We start from the raw sequence: 23,762 nt of genomic DNA, 5'->3' as shown, positions 1-23,762 counted from the left end.
TATTTATTTTATTTTTTACGACTATTTCTCCTGATTAGTTCTTTGTTTCATGAGATTTGTTTGTTTCTTGAAATCCCTTTTTGTCTGACCTCATGATTGTAATGTTCCTTAATTATCAATAAAGTTTAAAAAAAAAAAAAAAAAAAAAAAAAAAAAAAAAAGATGGACGTGCGCCATCTTGCCTCCCTCCCTCCCTCCAGAGGCTGTGGTCCCGCCCTCCCTCCAGCCCCGGGGAGGAGGCACCCAGCGGGGGGAAGGAGAGCCGTGCCTCCCTCCCTCCCTCCGTCACTCTGTTCAGCTGCTCCGCTGCGGGTTATCTCCCCATCTACACCGGGACAACACTTTGAACTGCAAGTCATCAGGTAAGAACTGAAACAATCGCTACTTTTTCCTCTTTTCCCGCTGTTTTTAGACACTAACGGCTGCCAGGCAGTAACCGTTGGAGCTCGCAAACCGAACAGATAAACAACATTAACCTTGTCGTAAAGATAAAGGACTTTTTAAAGTATATTAATACCTGCACACTAGTGTGAAATACTATCAGTACATTGTGTAATAACTGTGTAATAGTTAGGGCTCAGTTATGACGTCATAAATGACCGTTAAGTGTTAACGTTAAGTGAAGCCTGGTGTCCCGGATGTGTTGTCTCCTGCAGGCTTTATTATTCTTCACTATTCTTCCAATACTTCCAATACATTTCATATATATATATATATATATATATATATATATATATATATTAGTATAATAATAATTACTTACATACTATATATTTATAGTATATTTTATTATATTTATACTATATATATTAGTATAATAATAATAATTACTTTCATACTATATATTTACATATATTTATATTTAATTATCAATATAATCCTCAAAGGTTTTTTTTAAATATTTGTAAAGAATAAATAAATAAACGTGGCAATTAACGGGGAGTCAATCTCGCGAGACCTGGCAATATGGACAACATGAACATTACCCAAAATCTCGCGAGACTGTCAAATTGACGAACGTCCCACTTTACTAATTTTAATCTAAATGTGGCAGTGAGTTGTGTAAATATGTAATTAAAGAAAAATAAAATATTAATAAATTATTCACAATACTTACAATACATTTCATGTATATATATATATATATATATATATATATATTATTAGCAATATAATCGTTAAAGGTTGGGACCATAAATAAATATAATAGCAATAATAATGATTAATGATAATTTTAAATTTCTTGATTGTTTTTGCATTTATTTTTACTTATATATTTTTACTAATTTTAGTCATATCTTACTATAATTGTTTTTTTAAATAATATTTATATATATATGTGTGTGTGTGTGTGTGTGTGTGTGTGTGAATATAGTATTTATTTAACTGTTAACTTTAACTTTAACTTTAACTGTTAACTGATATATTTATATTTCATTGTTTTTAGACACTAACGGCTGCCAGGCAGTAACCGTTGGGACTCGCAAACCGAACAGATAAACAACATTAACCTTATCATAAAGATAAAGGTCTTTTCATAGTATATTAATACCTGCACACTAGTGTGAAATACTATCAGTACATTGTGTAATAACTGTGTAATAGTTAGGGTTCAGTTATAACGTTATAAATGACCGTTAGTGAAGCCTGGTGATGTTTATTGTGTATAACTGTACAGTTTCTTATTTCAACTCTCACCTAGTTTTAATTCTCCTGCAGCTTTCCTAATACAATACAATACATGCTGCGTTTCTATGAACAAAGAGCAGCTCAAACCACACATTTAGCTGCAGGTTTTCATTTCCACTGCAGATACAAACACAGAGGTTAGATAGATAGATAGATAGATAGATAGATAGATAGATAGATAGATAGATAGATGATAGATAGATAGATAGATAGATAGATAGATAGATAGATAGATAGATAGATAGATAGTTAGATAGATAGATAGATAGATAGATAGTTAGATAGATAGATAGATAGATAGATAGATAGATAGATAGTTAGATAGATAGATAGATAGATAGATAGATAGATAGATGATAGATAGATAGATAGATAGATAGATAGATAGATGATAGATAGATAGTTAGATAGATAGATAGATAGATAGATAGATAGATAGATAGATAGTTAGATAGATAGATAGATAGATAGATAGATAGTTAGATAGATAGATAGATAGATAGATAGATAGATAGATGATAGATAGATAGATAGATAGATAGATAGATAGATGATAGATAGATAGTTAGATAGATAGATAGATAGATAGATAGATAGATAGATAGATAGATAGTTAGATAGATAGATAGATAGATAGATGTTGATAGATAGATAGATAGTTAGATAGATAGATAGATAGATAGATAGATAGATAGATAGATAGATAGATAGTTAGATAGATAGATAGATAGATAGATAGATAGATAGATGATAGATAGATAGATAGATAGATAGATGATAGATAGATAGATAGATAGATAGATAGATAGATAGATAGTTAGATAGATAGATAGATAGATAGATAGATAGATAGTTAGATAGATAGATAGATAGTTAGATAGATAGATAGATAGATAGATAGTTAGATAGATAGATAGATAGTTAGATAGATAGATAGATAGATAGATAGATAGATAGTTAGATAGATAGATAGATAGTTAGATAGATAGATAGATAGATAGATAGTTAGATAGATAGATAGATAGATAGATAGATAGATAGATTACAACTCGTTTGTCACAGCAGTCCGGTATTTAAGTACAATAAAATACAATAGAATAAAATACTAAGGTAGAATAAATAAAAACAACAAGGAGAGGCTGTTTACACAGAGCTGAGAGGAGAGGACAGGAAACATGACAATACTTCAGTATGTACAATATGTGGAGAAAACTGATTTTTTTTTTATATTTTAACATTTATTTTGTGCATTTTTTGTAATTTAGTGTCTTTTTTTGGTCTTTTTAGTAATTTTCTATCTTCTTATCTTTACTTGCATGTTTAGTCAGTTTGTTACTGACTCCTGCACCGGCTGCATGACTAGACTTTTATGAATCTTTGTAAATTAATGACATTATGTCCTGCAGCCAGTAACTGTTGCACACAGTGTTTTTTCATAATGAGTCATTATTTCTTCAGCCCAACGGCACCAGAAGTTATTCACCAGGCCACTCTTCATGTCTGTTCCCAGGATGTCTCGGGAGCAGCAGGCGGTGGCTGGTGCCAGGAAGGCCTTTGAAACGGGCCGATCCAAAGGTCTGGATTACCGGATCCACCAGCTGAAGAACCTGCAGCGGATGTTCGTGGAGAAACAGAGAGTGATCGCTGATGCCGCCAAGAAAGACCTCAATAAGGTGAGAAGAGACACAAAGTCAACAACACATGCAGAAACACTAAGTATGCTCGAAAAACACCATTTCAACACAAACCGGGATTTATAAAGGGGCGTTTTTTCATCAGTTTTGGTAATTTAGTGGCCTTTTTTTGTAATTTATTGGCTTTTTTCGTCTTTATTTTGGTCATTTTGTGTCTTCTTTTTGGTAATTTTGTGTCATTTTTGTATTTTAGTGTCTTTTTTATAATTTAGTGTCTCTGTGGTCTTGTTTTGGTAATTTTGTGGCTTCAGTCATTTTTTGTCTTTTTAGTAATTTTGTGTCTTTTCTGGTAATTTTGTGTCTTTGTTTGTTAATTTAGTGTTTTTTTTGTCTTTTTTGTCTAATTAATCGTCAAATTTTTTGCCCTTTTTTTTGGTCATTTAGTGTCTTTTTTTTATAATTTTGTCTTCTTTGTAATTTCGGTCTTTTTTGGTAATTTAGTGTTTTGTCTTTTTCTGTAATTTTGTCTTTGTTTGGTAATTTAGTGTTTTTTTTTGTCTTTTTTTTCTAATTCAGTGTCTTTTTTTTGGTAATTTTTTTTCTTTTTAGTAATTTTATGTCTTTCTAGTAATTTTGTGTCTTTTTTTTGTTTGTAATTTTGTCTTTTTTTCTAATTCAGTGTCTTTCTTTGGTATTTGTTTTGTCTTTTTAGTAATTTTATGTGTTTCTAGTAATTTTGTGTCTTTTTTTTGTTTGTAATTTTGTCTTCTTTTGGTAATTTATGTCTTTTTAGTTAGTTCTTGGGTTTGCAAACAGGCTTTCTAATGAAAAACAGAGTGAAAAAAGAGCTGTGCAGCGAGTGAGCTCAGCGTTGTGGTGTGTGTTGGCAGAGCGAGGTGGGGACCCAGCTGTTCGAGACTCTGGGCCTGGAGGGCGAGATCAGCCTGGCCATCAACAAGCTGAAGGAGTGGGCGGCGCCGCGGGCCGTGGAGAAGAACCTGCTCACCATCTCCGACACCGTCTACATCAAGCCGGAGCCGCTGGGCGTGGTGCTGGTCATCGGGGCCTGGAACTACCCGTGGGCCGTCACCATCCAGCCGCTCATAGGAGCCATCGCTGCTGGTACCGTAGCACGCCACGCCTCTCTCTGTCTGTCTGTGTGTGTGTGTGTGTGTGTTCTTGTACTTCCTACATAGTGAGGACCGGGACACGTTTTTAACCAACAGAGTGAGGACATTTTTGCAATTTTGCGTCCGGTCCTCACTTCTTTAAAGGCTTTTTTTTTAGATTTCAGACTTTGTTTTAAGGGTTAAAGGTTACATGATGATGATAATTAACTGAAACTGTATTGTGTGGTTACAAAACTAACTAAAATTATAGTGAAAATGTCCTTTGTTTTCATCTTTGTCAACTTTTTTCATACATAATGAAGATGGATCAGACAAAGGAAATAAAGGCAAAATTTACTGTGACCTCTTTTAATCTCCCACCCAACAAATACCCCATTACAAAAAACTACAACTAATGAAAACTAAACTAAAACTAAAGCATTTAAAAAATAAATACTAAACTAAAACTAGCAAACTCACTCTAAAAACTCATTAAAACTAACTGGATTTGAAAACAAAAATTCACAACATAATTAAAACTAAAACTGATGAAAAATCCCAAACTATTATAACCTTGGTAGTTCCAATGAGGGTCCTCACAAAGATAGGAGTACAAGAATATGTGTGTGTGTGTGTGTGTGTGTGTGTGTGTGTGTGTGTGTGTGATGTAACAAGGTCAGAGTTTACATTTTTATCTGATTTCATTGTGACTGTGATGAACTTTGGAAGGATTCTGTCTAATCTCAGATTCAGTGTTGTTCAAGGTCTGAGGGTCAGAAGTCACAGTGTTTCTGATAGTTTGAACAATGAAATAAAAGACAATAAACAAAGAAGAGAGAAGATAAAAATGTATATAAATTAAAAAAAAATTAATAACCAAATGTATTGAACAAAAGAAGGAAAAATATTTGTTTTAAAATGTATTTAAATAAAATAAACAAAGACAAGAAAACATTTTAAAAATGTATATAAATATAAATGAAATAATTTTTTTTTAAACAGGACAAGATAAAAAGATAAAAATGGAAAAAAAGGAAAGAAAACATAAAAAATGTATATAAATAAAAAATAAATACAATAACCAAAGACAAGAAAACATTTAAAAAATGTATATAAATATGAATGAAATAAAAAAGATAAAATATTTAAAAAAGAAAAGAAAAGAAAACATTATAAATAAAAAATAAATAAATACATTAATAAATACAATAAACAATAAAGGAAAGAAAACAAAAAAATTATATAAATGAATAATGTAATGAACAAAAGAAGGAAAATATTTTTTAACATGTTTATATCAATAAAATAATAAATACAATAAACAAAGAATAGAAAAAATATATAAATGTCTATAAATATAATAAATATAAATGAAATAAAAATACAAAAAAGCACAAGATTAAATTATTAAATGTATATGAATAAAGTAATAAATACAACAAACAAAGAAAAGAAAACATGTAAAAAAAAAATGGATATAATTAAAATGCAATTAAATACATTAATGAATAAAATAAACAAAGAAAAGAAAACAAAAAATGTATATAAATCAATAATGTAATGAACAAAAGAAGGAAAAATATTTAACATGTATATAAATACAATAATAAATACAATAAACAAAGAAAAGAAAACAAATAAAATATGTGTATGTATATATATATATATATATAAATAAAACAAAAACAAATAAAATCATAAATACACGAAACAAGGAAAAGAAAACATATAACATTTTTATTAAATACAATAAATAACAATGTGAGAAACAAAAAGGGAGAAATATTATTAAAAATGTATATAAATAGTATGAAATAAAAATACAAAAAAGGACAAGAAAAAAGATAAGAATGTGTATAAATAATTAAATAAATAAAAAATAAAGAAGAATCTGTATAAATAAAAAAATGAAATTAAAACATAATAAACTAAAGAATAAATATTTTAGATTCTGCAGATGTTGCCCTCAGAGCTCATAAAAGTGTTTATTCATCAGTTAACAAACACTCAACAACCACTAACAGCTGTGTTTCACTTCTCTCTTCTTTTATAAAGGTCAGTTCTGGTCATTTTCTTTTGTCTTGTGATCAAAACCGCTCCACTTCCTGTTTAATCCGTCACTGCCCAGCTTTCTTTACTGCTGATCCCTTTGGGATTAATGTGTTAAAGTCGTTAGAGAGCTTTGAAAAGAACGTTTTCTTTTTTTAAATTGCTGTTAATCATAGAGAGAAACTTTAAAAACAGGCATTACAATCAGAAAAGTAACCAAAATTTGTGTTAAATGTTGATATTTGTGTCAGAATCTCTTTATTCTCCATGTGTCATTTAAAATAAACCAGATCCTGTTAAAAACATTAAATTCTGCTCCTGTTTACACAGAGCTGAGAGGAGAGGACAGGAGAGGCTGTTTACACAGAGCAGAGAGGAGAGGACAGGAGAGGCTGTTTACACAGAGCAGAGAGGAGAGGACAGGAGAGGCTGTTTACACAGAGCTGAGAGGAGAGGACAGGAGAGGCTGTTTACACAGAGCTGAGAGGAGAGGACAGGAGAGGCTGTTTACACAGAGCCGAGAGGAGAGGACAGGAGAGGCTGTTTACACAGAGCAGAGAGGAGAGGACAGGAGAGGCTGTTTACACAGAGCAGAGAGGAGAGGACAGGAAAAGTTGGAAACATGACAATACTTCAATGTGTATAATATGTGGAGAAACTGTTTTTGGTCATGTTGTGTCTTTATCTGATAATTTTGTGTCTTTTTTTTGTCTTTATTGTGTCTTTTTTGTGATTTTTTTGTGTCGTTTTGTGTCTTTTTTGGTAATTTTGTGTCCTTTGGTCATTTTGGTCTTTTTTTGTGTCTTTCTGATCATTTTGTGTCTTTTGTGTCTTTTTTCGATCACTTTATGACGTTTCTGTGTCTATTTTTTTGTCATTTTGTGTCTTTGTCTGATCATTTTGTGTCTTATTTTTTTGTTATTCTGCACAAAGACATGTTTGAGTTGTTCCCACTTCTAGCCCTGATTGTTCTGATTCTACAGAGCTGGAATCAGGACTTATAGAGTGATATAGATTTGATATGCTGCAGTGAAATACAAGGACACAGTTAGTAAACTGTGACAGGAGTAAAAACACACATGTAGGTGTGTCTGTCTCACCTCTGCTCACTGTCCCTATCAGTGACGTATCAGTAACAAGGTTCAGCTCTGAGTCAATCACCGGCTCTTATATAATAATGAGTGAACTCTTGAATAATTCACGTAGCAGCACTTAATGCTCAGTGAGTCCTGAGTGTTTGGCTCTGTGTGACCCAGGCGTCCCCGTGGGGAGCTGGCCGGGGTTGTTAGCATGACACTGCACTATTCCTCACAGCCTTTTGTCTTCTTCTGTATTTATTTCAATCTTTTGTCCGTGACTCGTCCCCACACTGGTAGTTTTACATGTGGGTGCTGCGTGAGCTGCTGCAGGCTGTGATCCATGTGGAAAACGCCTGTTTGGACTGAAAACACTGACGTCTGGAGTCCTTTCAGCCCACCGAGTGTTTGCACAGCGTGGACTTAATTCTCCTGCAGCCTTATCACACTCACTTTAACAGGCCACCAGGCTTTATTTATGGGCCGGAGCATGATACCAGTTAGTAAAGTTCAGGTCAACACCAGAACCAGACTCAATCAGTCTGATTTAACAAACGTCCACTGATTATATGAAGACTGTCCTCATGCTCATTTTATGTCTTTGTTTGGTAATTGAGTGGGTTTTTTGTCTTTTTCCTTTTTTTGCCTTTTTTTCTAATTTAGTGTCCTTTTTTGGTAATTTGTGTCTTTTTTATAATGTTGTCTTCTTTGTAATTTTGTGTCTTTTTTGTAATTTTGTGGGTTTTTTTAGTAATTGTGTCTTTTTTGTGGTAATTTTGTGTCTTTTTTTGTGGTAATTTTGTGTATTTTTTGTGGTAATTTTGTGTCTTTTTTGTGGTAATTTTGTGTCTTTTTTCATGGTAATTTTGTGTCTTTTTTGTGGTAATTTTGTGTCTTTTTTTGTGGTAATTTTGTCTTTTTTGTGGTAATTTTGTGTCTTTTTTGTGGTAATTTTGTGTCTTTTTTGTGGTAATTTTGTGTCTTTGTTTGGTAATTTAGTTTTTTTTTGTCTTTTTACAAGTTGGTAAAGTATATGAAGACTGTCCTCATGCTCAATTATGACTCATATGTTGTTGCAGCAATTTTCCCCTTGATACCATTTGTTACACAGATTTTGGGCTAATTTTGCTAATTTTGCCCGACTTTGGAGTTGTGTTTCACCTCTTTCCCGACAGGATATAGAGACTCAATAAAATTGGGCTCATTGAATCCACAAGAGTCTCAGCTTTCCACTCAGACCCGATTTATGCAGCTCACAGACTGTTTAGGGACCCCAGGACGCACAAAGACTCACACACTAGAGGACACAATAACATGAACCACAGGATATAAACTGCATGTTATCAGCATAAAGTGGGCATGTCTTTAAAGATATCACTCGTGTGGACCCAAAGAACCCATTTCTATTCAGATATTCAGATAAAGGTCAGAGGTCAAGGGATCCCTTTGAATATGTCCATGTCAGTTATTTTAGCCCCTTCCTGATAAGAAGTCATGCTATCAATACCACAGCCTTAGAAGTCCACTGCAGCCTGTTAAAGAAAGATAACAGCAAAAAGTCCAACTTTTTATCACTCAGGGTTAAAAAAGGCCCTTATATTATATTATGTGTGGCAACCTTTGACACATAAATACAGCTACAGGTTGGGAAAGTATGTTTGTTGTGTCATCATGTGCTCCCTGCTGTCAGTCTGAACTCATCAGAAGTTACATTCACAAAAAGATTTTTCCCCAAGTGATCTGTGTAGCAGAATGTAACATGTTATAACCAGTTGTGGGATTCGTTTGATAATGAAGTGTTTTCTGTGGTGTAATTTGAGCAAAAACAAACAAGCAGAACTCAAGAGAGCAAACAAACATAAAGCGCTGATGTCATAAGCAGGTAATGCAGCCTGACATTTACTTTACCTGCTCAGCAACAAGCAGTAAATAAACACAGTGATAGGTGACCAGAGGAACAGAGGCATATAGTAATAAACTCCAGAGGAGAGCTTTGTCCCTCTTGTGTAATAAATAAGTACCTGTTAGTTCAACACATTTACTTGTTGTAATTACAACCTGTTTCTGCTGCCCCCAAGTGGACAAAAATATCAACTTTTTGTAGGTTGAATGCAATACTTCACTCTTAACTTTAGTTTTTTATACTTCCACAGTGTGTGAGGATTTCAAAACCGGAGACAATCCTTAATGAATTGAAGTAAATGTTTATTACAGCAAAACTATCAAAACATCTGTTTATAAACAGTCTGTGAGCTGCATAAATCGGGTATGAGTGTAAAGCTGAGACTCTTGTAGATTGGAGGTGAAATAAAACTCCAAAGTCGGGCTTAATTTTCATGAAGGAAAAAACAGACATGCCCTCTTTATGCTTGTTTCTTGCATTTAGTATAAATGTGTGTATACAGTCTGTGAGCTGCATAAATTGGGAAACACAACAAGACAAAAATGTGTGTGGGACCCCTGGCTGCTTTTCTGTTTCATATGATACTTTAATAAATCTATTTGGGCTGTTTTTAGACGTGACATGCCCACTTTATGCACTTTATCAGAGACTCTGTTTATACTTCTACAGTGTGTGAAGAATTCAAAACTGGAGACAATCCTTAATGAATTGAAGTAAATGTTTTTTACAGCAAAACTATCAAAACATCTGTTTATAAACAGTGTGTAAGCTGCATAAATCGGGTCTGATTGGAAAGCTGAGACTCTTGTGGATTCAATGAGGCCAATTTTCTTCATGTGTGATGATGTTAGCTCCCAAAGGGGTCCCTTGACCTCTGACCTCAAGATATCTGAATAAATTAGGTTCTATGTGTTGCCTCGGGTCTCCTCTTTACAGACATGCCCACTTTACGCTGAAAACATGAAGTTTTTTATGCATTAAAATGTGAGTCTTTGTGCATCCCGGGGTCCCTAAACAGTCTGTGAGCTGCATAAGTCAGGTCACAGCCTCATGAAACTTTACAACCACCGACTAGAGACCTGGAGCATCCAGACTAGAGACCTGGAGCATCCAGACTAGAGACCTGGAGCATCCAGACTAGAGACCTGGAGCATTCAGAGACTAGAGACCTGGAGCATCCAGACTAGAGACCTGGAGCATTCAGAGACTAGAGACCTGGAGCATCCAGACTAGAGACCTGGAGCATCCAGACTAGAGATCTGGAGCATTCAGACTAGAGACCTGGAGCATCCAGACTAGAGACCTGGAGCATTCAGACTAGAGACCTGGAGCATCCAGACTAGAGACCTGGAGCATCCAGACTAGAGACCTGGAGCATTCAGACTAGAGACCTGGAGCATCCAGACTAGAGACCTGGAGCATCCAGACTAGAGACCTGGAGCATCCAGACTAGAGATCTGGAGCATCCAGACTAGAGACCTGGAGCATCAAGACTAGAGACCTGGAGCATCCAGACTAGAGATCTGGAGCATTCAGACTAGAGACCTGGAGCATCCAGACTAGAGATCTGGAGCATCCAGACTAGAGACCTGGAGCATCCAGACTAGAGACCTGGAGCATCCAGACTAGAGACTTATAAGTCACAAGTGAGCACGAGAATAGACTTCATACACTCATATCTTAATGTTCTAAACTCATACATGATCTTCTTTTCCTCCTATAGGTTATTTATAGAGATTTAGAGGCTTCAGTATTATACAAACTGTTACATAACTAGTAAACAAAAAGGACTTGAAGCTTTTTTTCAATCAAGGAAATGTGGAAGAAAACAAGATTTTTGGGGACAAAGGAGTAAAAAAAATGGGTGATTTTAGAGGAAAATAGAAATAAATGTTACTTATAAGAGCGGATTGTGTGTTTCTATCTTGTGATAATCTGCTTTTCTCTTTTCCCTGTGCAGGTAATGCAGCTGTGGTGAAGCCCTCTGAGGTCTGTGTTCACACTGCTAAAGTCATGGAGGAGCTGCTGCCAGTTTACATCGACAAGGTGAGGGCAAACATCAACACCACATGTTTCAGATAACCACAGACTTTTTATTTACGTTCCTGTAAAGCAGGAGTTCTCAACCTTTTTGAGTCTCGACCCCCAATTCAACATCATGTTGTCTCACTGAACAGAATCTCACAGTTCAGATCAGACAAACTCAGTTGATACGATGAATTTTGGACAAATAATGAAGCAGACAACAACTAAAACATCTCTCTGTCTGTGCATTCATATATATTTTTTTTATATATTTTATTGTTCCTTTTAATCTAAGTCCTTTGCTATCAGTTTAAAGGTCCATTCTGACCTCCTGAGTGTGTAACAGTCAGCTTCAAGCCAGAGACTCCTTGGAAAGTAACAACTTGATACTTTGGGATTTGTCAGAAAAGACACAAAATTACCCAAAAAAGAATAAAATTGACCAAAAAATTGCATAAGATTAATCAAAAAAGGACTCAAATTGACAAAAAATTACCACAAATTGACCATAAAAGACACAAAATGGCCCAAAAAAGAAACAAAATGACCAAAAAGACAAAATGATAGAAAAAAGACACAAAATTACCTAAAAGACACAAAATGACAAAAATACCAAAAAAGACACAAAATGACCAAAAAAGACACAAAATTAACCAAAAGACACAAAATGACAAAAGTACCAAAAAAAAGACACAAAATGATAGAAAAAAGACACAAAATTACCTAAAAGACACAAAATGACAAAAATACCAAGAAAAGACACAAAATTACCAAAAAAGACACAAAATTACCAGAAAGACCAAAAAAAGACACAAAATGACTAAAAAAGACACATAATGACCAAAAAAAGACACAAAATTATCAAAAAAGACACAAAATTACCAAAAAGACCAAAAAAAGACACAAATTGACCAAAAAGACATAAAATTACAAAAAAATAAATAAATAAATAAAGACCAAAAAAAGACATTAAAGGACCAAAAAGACTAAAACACATTAACACATGAACACTTTAACACAGTGGAGACAGAGCTGACTTCCAGAATGATTTGGCGACCCCCAGAAATCATCTTGCGTCCCCAGGTGGGGTCTGGACCCCCAGGTTGAGCATAGTAAAGTGTAACCTGCTGACTGTGTTCCTGGCCTTGTCAGGAGCTTTACCCCGTGGTGACGGGCGGCGTGCCAGAGACCCAGGAGCTGCTGCGGCAGAGGTTCGATCACATCTTCTACACCGGCAACAGCGTGGTGGGAAAACTGATCATGGAGGCCGCCGCCAAACACCTGACCCCCGTCACCCTGGAGCTGGGCGGCAAGAGCCCCTGCTACATCGACAAGAACTGTGACATCACCGTCGCCTGCAGGTCAGAGGATGGTGACCTTTTATTTGGCTTGGTGGTTTACTTTCTGTCCGGTTTATGGGATCCTAATGAGACCTGCGCGCGCAAATCAAACATCCGCGCTCGCGTTTTGTTTTTTCGAGTGTTTTCAAATCACCCGCGAGCTGTTTTGTATCCTGCGATACAGGATCCAAGTTACAAAAACATATCAGTTCATGGAGGCAATAGCTTATGTTTTTCCTGCGTGAATGCTGAAGCATGTATTGAAGGGTGTTTTTTTATTTTTTATTTAATATGTTACGTTCATAATTTTCAGGGACAAAGAATTACATCGAGAATATGAACAAAACAGTTTTACCAAAATAAAAAATGTACAGTCTATGTGTGCAACAGGATCCAAGTTACAAAAAGTGATCAGAGCGTTTTATTAGATTAATGTCAACGATGGAGTAAACAAACGACAGCGCTCAGACAAACATTCTGTCAAGGCAATATATAGCACCAACTCACAACCCATGTTCTTCAGGCATTCAGGGCTGTGAGATTTGTCCTGTTTGTCCTAGTGGAGCTGCCGTACCTTGCTGTCTAATCAGCGAAGCCGCTCAACCAATCATATTCGGTACAATGGTGATTGGCATGCCCGCCAAGGCCCGCCCCCTTCCTGACAAAAAAAACATATATATACAAACTAGGGTTGTCAAAAGTATCGATACTAAAACATTGTATCCCGATACAATACTCATTTTCAAAAGTATCGATACCTAGCCAAGGAATGAAAACTTAAGTTATTGTTATTTTTTTATCAAGCTTGCCTAATATTGTGCACAGCATACAACCTCAAAATATTGTTCTAATTGTTATTGTTTATTGTATTTATTTATTTTTTGCACTACCTCAGACCTGAAGCTTGTTATCATAGCTGCAGTTTCTTTTTGCACAACTGTTTTTTATTATAAATATTTAACCTGTGGTTCTGTTCATTTTTACATGTTGCATTTTTTCTTGTTAATAAAAATATTTTTATCGGTATCGAGTTGAAAATTTAAGTATCGTGACAACCTTAAACCAAACAAAACAAAAACCGCCCACTAAAAAAAACACACTCGCCCGCGAGCAGGTGAAAGTTTTGCGAGCGGACTCTGCGCGCGCTATGCATGTTTTTCTCCTCGCAGGTTACAATATTGCTCTCGGGAGCAGAGATGCAGGATAGAAAATAGTTTGTGAGTGATTTGAAAACACTTGAAAAAACAATGTGCGAGCGCGGATGTTTGATCTGCGAGCGCGGGTCTCATTACGAGTCAGTGATCTAATCCCAGAGCGGTTCCTGATAACTCTCCCGCTGCTCCGTAGGCGTATCACGTGGGGGAAGTACACCAACTGTGGTCAGACCTGCATCGCCCCAGACTACATCCTGTGTGAGTCCAGCATCCAGGACAGGGTCATCGAAGAGGTCAAGAAGTCCATAAAGGTACCGAACGCCTGAAAACAAACTTTCACTCATTACTTTTAATCTTCGAAAACAGACGCTTCTGTTCAGGGTTGGTACGGGTGCTTGAAATCCTTGAAAATGCTTGAATTTAAAATGGATTTTGGATTAAATGCTTGAAATTCTTCCTGTATTTCTCTTGCAATCTGACTATATCCATCTATAGACAATAGATAATCACATAGTTAATGTAAAACATAATGAGTAGCCTATCTGAAATGAAGAACGTTCCTCCTAAAAATATAACACCATCACTGTTTGTATGGTTCAGTGAAATCTCCCCTTTTAGTATGTAAGAACTCATCTAAAACATGCAAAACAGGTGTAAGATACTGGAAAAGCTTGAAAATGGACATTGAAAGTCCTTGAAAAATGCTTGAATTTGACCACTGAGAAAGTGTACGAGCCCTTTCTGTCCATTGTTGGTCCAAGGCCCTGAACACTAAACCCCAATCAGCTGCTTTTATAAAGACATGGGGTTGTGGGTAGTGATGTCACGATTACAGATTTTCTTGGTACGATTATTGTCAGAGAAATAATCACAATATTTAAACTGTCCATTTAATTTTATTTCATTATTATTATTGTTGTTATTGAATTAATTAATTAATTTTAATTATGTATACTTTCATGATTATTATGATTGTGTATTATTGTTTTATTATTATTTAATTATTTCCTCCCCATTTTTTAAAATTTAATTTATTTATTAATATGATTTAATTACATTTATTTATTATTATTATTATTTATTGATTAATACATTTATTTATTTTTTATTTTTTATTTTTATTAACTCAAGTATTTGTTTTCCTCCGAGATTACTGTTGGTTATGAGAGGGAGGGATGGGGTTTTATGACTGTCTGTTGTTTGTGTATTACTTTTTGGGAAAAAAACTCAATAAATAAAGTTTTGAAAAAAATAATCACGATATTACGATTATCACGATTATTTTTGCATTAATTAATGTCACACTACTATGAATAAGTTAAATCACATGAACACTCCTTAATAGGTCTTTTTTATTTTTTATTTTTCTCTTTGGATGCTCTCATAACAAAATAATATAGCGACAAGAAAAATTATAATAATCCCAGGGAGAATGTCTTATATACTAAATGTTGAGGCTATTAAAATCATTTTAATAATTTGTTTGTCTAATCTTATGTGGCCAGATAAAAATATGTATTATTTTGCTTTAATTTGTCCTTTAATCTTATTTTTAAATGACATTGCCACAAATAAATGAGTAATAAATGAAAGGGACATCCCATCGTGTTTTAACTGCTTTTTGCTCAATGCAGAAACAGACGGAGGTAATAATGATAAATGTTCACTGACTGAGGACCTTTAGAAGATTACGTTACTTTTTCTGATTCATACACATGTTCATTCACATATCTGGAGGTCAGATGTTTAAGGGATCCCTTTAAAAATAACCAAGTCAGTTTTTTCCTCACTAAAATGCAGCCTAACTTTGGAGCGTTATTACACCACATTCCTGACCAGATCAGGATTCATTCTCCAGATTTTAAATGATATCTTAGCTGAAAACTTTCCAGCCTGTAGCCTCTGAAACAGAAACAGCTGACAGGTTTAAAATATGAAGGGTTAAAAGCTGTAATCTGTAATGTCATAAAACTGCTTTAAACAAATAAACCAAAACAATCATTGATGAAGTCGTGTTTTCTTCAGGTAATTCATTCGTCTCTTCCTGGAGTTTACAGGAATGTTTGTGTAATTTGTCTGTTTACAGGAGTTCTACACAGACGACCCAAAGACCTGCCCCGACTACGGACGCATCATCAACCAGCGCCACTTCAAGAGGGTCATGAACCTGCTGGAGGACAGCTCCGTCGCTGTGGGCGGAGACAACGACGAGTCAGACTGCTACATCGGTAACTCTTCAAACTCTTCACAGGACAAACCGACCAGGAGGGATTCTTTAGAGTAGAGATGTTTGATCCTGATACTTGTGCTGTGGGTATCAGCCGATACCGAGTACCGATCTGATACCAGAATGTTATAAAAAATATATCACACTACACCTGCATGACTGTGATGTGATTATCATTGTGGTAAGGCCTGGCTCAGGTTAAACCCTTTGTAAAACATGAATAATACAGCAGATCCGAGCCATTTATTTTTAAATACAACAGTAGTGCAACAGCAACTTACCGTTATTTTCGGACTATAAGCCGCGCCTTTTCCCCCATTTTTCGATTCTGCGGCTTATATAACGGTGCGGCTAATCTATGGATTTTTACAGCTAACGGCCACTAGGTTACCTCCTAAATCTATGGATGTTACAGGTTACAGTCCACCAACTTTAACTCTATGGGCTCTATGACCGGTCCGCGAGGAGCGGTGGGCTCCAGCAGGAGAAGCTGGAGGCAGGTGTACGCATAGACCTCTATGGGTGTACGTACCAGATCGGCTCGGGGTCCTTCATATACTTTTAAGCTATTTTTCACTTGTCTGTGTGTATTTGTGTCGAAAGCTACTTGGTTTGTCGGAGTCGCCGTGCCGTAATCAGCGGCAGACGAAGGACCCCGAGCCAATCTGGCAGGGCGCCGGAAAAGAGTGAAACAGGTAGCGCGCAAAAGTAAAAGTGAAACCGAGAGTGGTACGAGAGACAGAACGAGACAGAGCGAGAGACAGACCGACATTACGAGAGCGAGATAGTTTGTGCAAAGGAAGTTCACCCTCATTATGGAAAACAAACGTAGAAATGCATATGAAGCAGCTTTTAAGTTAAAGACAGTCAGTCTGGCTGTAAAAGAAGCTTCCTCAAGCAGCCATCTCTTTCCCCACAATCCCCTCTGTGCACGAACCCTTACATATGGTAATTAAACATTAAAACACCTGCGGCTTATAGTCCAGTGCGGCTTATATATGTACACATCATTCAATTTAGCTGCTGCGGCTTATACTCCGGTGCGCCTTATAGTGCGGAAACTACGGTAAATAAATAAATCTGGGGGTCCGGGGCCATGCTCCCCTGTAGAACATTTTTGCCCTAAAAGCCTAAATTCAGTGCCTCTCGCACATTCTAATGCCACTATTCCATCTGAATCATTGCATATTTTAATGAATTATTGTAAAGGAGAATAAAGGTTCTTCTATGTTTTATTTAAGGCGTCTTATTTTGACAGTCTTCTTGTAAATTCTGTGGTGGACTCGCACCGTAACGCCGTATGGTGTGTTTAATTTACACGCAAAGTCAGAACTTGAAAGTTGGAACTTGGAGCTTGGAACAGCGTTGAAAATTCTGACAGTCGTGTAGACCTTGAACGCACCATTAGCAGCCGGACTCTCTATGTGCTGCAATGTAAATAGTCTAACGCAGGGGTCCCCAAACTTTTTTCGGTGGGGGCCACATCAGCTTTTCTTTCTGTGATGGGGCCGGGGTCAGTCTATAACAGGAAATGATACGGGCCAAAGTGACCACCAGTGTTATTGTGTAAATATAACGATCATTTGTTGACCTTGGCACCACCTGTTGGTTTGCAAAAAAGTATTCAGAAAAAGTATTCACATGTTTATTTGAAGTAACACAGATATTCCTTTTATTTTGTAGAAAATAAAAACACAAGCTGATGCCAGTTAACAATGATTTTGTAACAGGTACAGGTGAAAATAGATTCTGCATTCAGAATCTATTTTCCGTTCCCACATTTTGTTGACCGACTCTCTTCCGTTAGCTTGCCTTGCTGCGAAAACTTGACGCTTACGGCTTGGCATCACGTAGATCGGAATATACCATTGTGTGAGGGGGTGAAAATTAGCTACTACTGTAAATAATTCACAACTAAAGTCAATTTTAATTAGAACGCCTACCTTAATCATTACATGTGGATATTTTATAAATAAATATATAATAAATGCAATTTAAAAAAAAACAGGCCATGTTTAGAGGGATTGTTTGGGATAGTTAAGTGGGCCACTCCAATTGCTTTGGCGGGCCGGAAGTGGCCTGCGGGCCGTAGTTTGGGGACCCCTGGTCTCACGGAACATTAATCCTCTGTTTTACCAGCGATGTTTGTCGCTGAAAGTGGGGTCGACGGATCAGGATCACTTTGTGTCCCTAGAGCCATCCTCCTCATGCTGGTGGGAGATTCCTGTGTGAAATACTGCCACACCGCCGACATGCTAGTGCTAGTTAGCTTAGCGCATAGCCTCGCGTCAACCTGCTCTGACACGTGTGTCTGTTGTGTCTGTTAGTAATCAACTCCTCCTCGTCTCTAAAACAGCTGCAGGTTGCAGCACAGCGGCGCTGTTTTAAAAGCTAATTTAATAAATGACGTGGTATCGGATCTCTACAGTACTCGCAGATACCGATGCAGCATTTTCGGCAGTATCGGTTTATTCATTTAGCCATTTCCGATACTGGTATCAGAATCGGAACAACTCTACTTTAGAGTTCACGTTTTTTTTTTTATTCCAGGCAACAACACAAATTGAGTTTGTAGTTGAAACAGTGTTTGTGTTGTTGTGTTTCAGCCCCGACGGTCCTGCGGGACGTGAAGCCCGAGGCGAAGGTGATGCAGGAGGAGATATTTGGACCTGTGCTCCCCGTGCTGTCGGTCAGCGGCCTCGACGACGCCATCAAGTTCATCAACCATCAACCGGAGGGAGAAACCTCTGGCCCTCTACGTCTTCTCATCAGATAACAAGGTGCAGCAGATTTAAAACACCATCACAGTTCACTTCTGTTACTCTAACGTTTAACTCCTCCGGTCTTTGACAGTTCTTTGAAAAGTTGAAATGTCAGACTGTGTGACTCTGTTCTCTCTGAAGGTGATCACCAAAATGACGGAGGAAACATCCAGTGGAGGATTCTTGGCCAACGACTGTCTGGTGCATTATTCTGTCAGCTCGCTGCCTTTCGGAGGAGTGGGTGAGTTCTTCACACACACACACACACACACTGATAGAAGAAAGAAGAAGAACTGAGAGTCATAAATATAAAATACAGATGGACAAATAAATAAGTACAATTACTCAAGTACTGTACTTTTGAGACCCTTGAACTTTACTTGAGTTTTTCCATTTCATGTAACTTAATACTTTTACTCCACTACATTTTAAAGGCAAATAGGTTTAGTTACTTTTCAGGTTGAGATTTAACATGAAAAACACGATACATTTAAAGTGATTATTAAGTTTTTAAACATCAGTGTATAAAGTAGTTAAAATGAGCCCTATTTGAGGAGATTAAAACACTATTCACGTAAATGCATCAATAATAATAATAATAATAATTATATACATATATATATATATATATATATATATATATATATATATATATATGGATTGTAAAAAACAATCTGCGTAACAAGTACTTTTACTTTTGATACTTTAAGTACATTTTCTGATACTTTTGTACTTCAGTAAGTTTTGAATGCAGGACTTTTACTGTAGTGGAGTCATTTCACCGCGTGGTATTAGTACTTCTACTGCACTAAAGTAATCTGAATACTTCTTCCTCCAGTGCTATCATGTTAGTTCAATATGAAACATTTTTGTTGTGTGTTTTTTTGTTGTTCTGTATAATTGACTTAGTAAAGAGAAATCTTTTGTTTCAGAGTTAGAAAAATGTACCAATGTACGCTGTGTCACAGGAAAAAAAAAGTGACATTTGCATTAAAAAAAGAATCAGTCAGAAGATGTTTTTGCTTTAATCTGTCTAAATTGTTTTAATATTTGATTCTTTCTCTTGTTGCTCTTGTTACTCTTGTTGCTCTTGTGCCCCTTTTTGTTTTTGTGCCTCTTATTAGGGCCTCGGGGCAATCGCACCGATCACTACTGTTATACTGTGGATTTTTTCTTCTTCCTCTTCTGGACACAATTTCGTCCCGCTACTAGTCCTACAACTTGAAGAGTTGCAGGACAAATTATATATCAAAACGTGCGGTTTGATCGGGATTGGTGTGCTATTATTTTTCTCTACCGAATATGAATTTTTCGCAAAAAACTGCCCAAAATTTTGCATTGAAATGAATGGGATGGCCGGAAAAAAAATGAGCGAAAAAGAACAGTAATTGGAGATTTTTAAACGTCTACTTCTCCGGCATAATTTCACCCAGAGACTCCATTTAAACTTTAAACAGTAGACACAAGTCTCGTGTATCGGTGTATTAATCCACGTTTCGATAGGTCATATAGTTTTTTATCAATCCCTGTTCAATGACCATGATCATTTTTGGAGAAATTCTGAGATTATAATGGGTGTGTATTGCACGGCATGTTCGTGTCACAGTGTGTGACATCATCGCCAGAGTGTAGAGGGAGAGAAAAAACTGTCAAAAAATAAATTTGAAAACTGCGCTCCAGGCCGCAAATTCCACTCTACAGAAATAATTTATACATAGAAACGTAGGAAAATTAGTCTTCTCCCTCACAATCCTCTGGTAAAGCTGTCAGAGTTATAGTTTGGGCGTAGGACGCACAGATGATCCACCAACACCACCAACAGCCTCATTGGCTCCCATATTAAAAACGCAGGAAGATTTCTGAAAAAGGGAGATGTAACAGTTTTTTTAGATCGCTCTAACAAAGCTATTTTTTCATTTTTCCTCCTTCTCCTCCTCCTCTTGTACAGGAAACAGCGGAATGGGCTGCTATCACGGCCGTTTCAGCTTCGACCAGCTGAGTCACCTGCGTGGTTGCCTCATCAAGCAGCTGAACATGGAGGGCGTGAACAGCATGCGTTACCCGCCGCACACGGCCAAGAAGCTGGGCTGGGCGCGCTTCCTCATCCTGAAGAACGTCGACCTCGGCTGGATCGGTCGCATGGCGCTGCTCGCCGTCCTGGTGGTGGTCGCCGCTGTCGCACTGCAGGTGACTTACACAGTTCATGTCATCCCACTTTCAAGACTGATCCAGGTTATAACTTGACAAGATTAAAACACTATTCAGGTTACCGTATTTCCTCAAATAGTAGCCGGGGCTTCTATTCATAAAAAATCAGTTTGGGCCCCGGCTAATAATAGGGACAAGCTATTATTTGAATGAGGCTTTTATTTTTTATTTTTTTTATTCTCTTTCAGAATTATCTCCTGTGAAGACGCCTCGTCACGTTCTCGTTCCAGAGAGAAGAAACGTCAGAATCAGAGTTTTATCTTATTTACAGCCTTTAATCCACTTCACATTTCAGCGTAGCTTCTCTCCATGAAGGTAATTATTTATTCAGCCTCGCTGCGTTGTACTTTAACCCGTTAGATCACGTTTACATGTGTAAAGACACAACATAATGCTGTGATTCTGCTCCGAAGGACTTTAAATGAAGTAACAACATGTGTAACACTACTATACGACTTCACACAGTAAACGCTCAGAGAAGTTAGTGAGTTTACTTTGTGTCCGTTTCATTTCAATAACAGATCAGCACATTCACTTAATATTCAGCCTGAAGAACATTTCTTGGTTTTTAGTTTCTTTCAGTGTGACAACGGGCCTCATTCACAAGCCGTGCATACGAACCACAAAACCAGGATTACTGAACATTTCTTTCATTAACAAACTGACGTAAATCACCAATAACCACCGTGGACGAGGGTCAGCACCACTCATTCAAACTTATCAAATAATACGGGACCAAAGGCCACAACAGGAGCTTTAATATAACAATAAAACTTCTTTTTCATTCTTGAAACAGCAATCTGAAGCTCCTTGTAGACTGGAACAATAAGTGCCTTCTTTATATTTAGAACAAATTCTGTTCTAGTTATGATTTGCTGAAAAATGAATCAGAATTGTTACTTTTGAAACACTTGAAAAAAGCCACCACAATCCTCAAACACACAAAAATAAACACAAACTCGACTCACATCAGCTGCCGACGACCAAAATAAATAACAAAAAAATACAAAACAAATGTCAGAAATACTGTAATATTCTTTCCGTTTTCAAACAGGAAACACAACTTATTTAAATGCAGATTTCTCACCAACATCTGCTTCAACAAACTCTTTCAAAACATTTTTACAGGTGGTTTTTAAATCATCAGTTTTATTTGTATTTATCCAAATTTATTTTATGAACATATTAAGAGAACCGACTTTCTGAATGAATAAAAATAAAATTGGAAAAGTTTTCCCTGAAACGATTGGATGACTTTAATCGGCTGACAGATCAGGCGCTCCCTGCCTAATCCGTACCGCTTACCGGATCTGTTCTACTTCCTGTCACCACAAGAATAAATTCACATAAAATAATATTTAAGTTTCACCTATGGGACCCGACAGTCTGAAAGAATAAAAATAAAATTGAAAAACATTTTCCTAGAAAGACTGGATGACTTTAACTTGTGACTTTACTCGGATGACAGTTCAGGCGCTCCCTGCCTGATCCGTACCGCTTACCGGATCTGTTCTACTTCTTGTCACCACAATGATAAATTCACATAAAATAATATTTAAGTTTCACCTCTGGGACCCGACTGTCTGAAAGAATAAAAATAAAATTGAAAAACATTTTCCAACGACTGGATGACTTTAACTTGTAATTTTGTTTGGCTGACAGATCAGGCGCTCCCTGCCTGATCCGTACCGCTTACCGGATCCGTTCTACTTCCTGTCACCACAATAATAAATTCTAATAAAATAATATTGAAGTTTCACTTAATGAATGAGGTAATTTTGTTTCTTTTTAATGACTTTTTTAAGCAATGCAAGCACTTTTTTAGTTTTATTAATGAATGACGAGATTACCTTAATTTTAGACGATTTATCAGCTGTTTTCAAACGTCTTCAGAAGTATTTTCTTCTATAGAAAACATTTCTCAGTGAATGAGGTCCGTTCTGTCCAGTCAGACTTCAACATGTGAAGGATTGTTTTTATTTGTTATTTTTCTTTTTAACACCAAAAGCCTCGAACTCGTTCAGTCGACCTTGTAACTTGTAATTTTGTAATTTGTTGCTAATGTTTTTTTTAATCACCCAATGAAAACTTTAAGGGATTTGTAATAACTATCTGCATAAATAAGCATGTATTTCTATATTGGAATAATATTCAAATAAATATATTTCTACATGTATCAGTTTGTGGTTTGATTTCATTCTTTTTTATTTTGGCTGCAAATTCTCACCTGTAGCCTCACATGTATTTAACCCTTTGATGCACAACATGGGTCTAAAGTGACCCGACTGAGTTTTTATGTTTTATATCTTTGCAATAAATTAATTTCTAGAGCTGCAACAACTATTCGATTAATTGAACAATAATCGATTATTCAATTAATCGTCAATTATTTTAATAATCCAATAATTGGTTATAGCAGTTTTTTTAAAGACAATAAGTCCAAACTCTCTGATTTCAGCTTCTTCAATGTGAATATTTCTGGTTTCTTTGTTCCTTTATGACAATAAACTGAAGATCTCTTTGGTTTGTGGACAAAACAAGAGATTTGAGGACGTCATCTTGTGGTTTGGGAAACACTGATTGATA

General features: G+C 36.2%; 1 pseudogene; it reads left to right on the top strand.

Annotated features, from left to right (window-relative positions):
- The first annotated feature begins 228 nt into the window (after nt 1-228).
- LOC131986484 (aldehyde dehydrogenase family 3 member A2-like) lies at nt 229-23,352 on the top strand (annotated as a pseudogene).
- Nucleotides 23,353-23,762: the final 410 nt, after the last annotated feature.

The sequence above is a fragment of the Centropristis striata genome, chromosome 15 (genome assembly GCF_030273125.1).
Source record: "Centropristis striata isolate RG_2023a ecotype Rhode Island chromosome 15, C.striata_1.0, whole genome shotgun sequence".
In the NCBI taxonomy this organism is placed as follows: domain Eukaryota; kingdom Metazoa; phylum Chordata; class Actinopteri; order Perciformes; family Serranidae; genus Centropristis; species Centropristis striata.
This window is presented reverse-complemented; position numbering and strand designations above follow the sequence as displayed.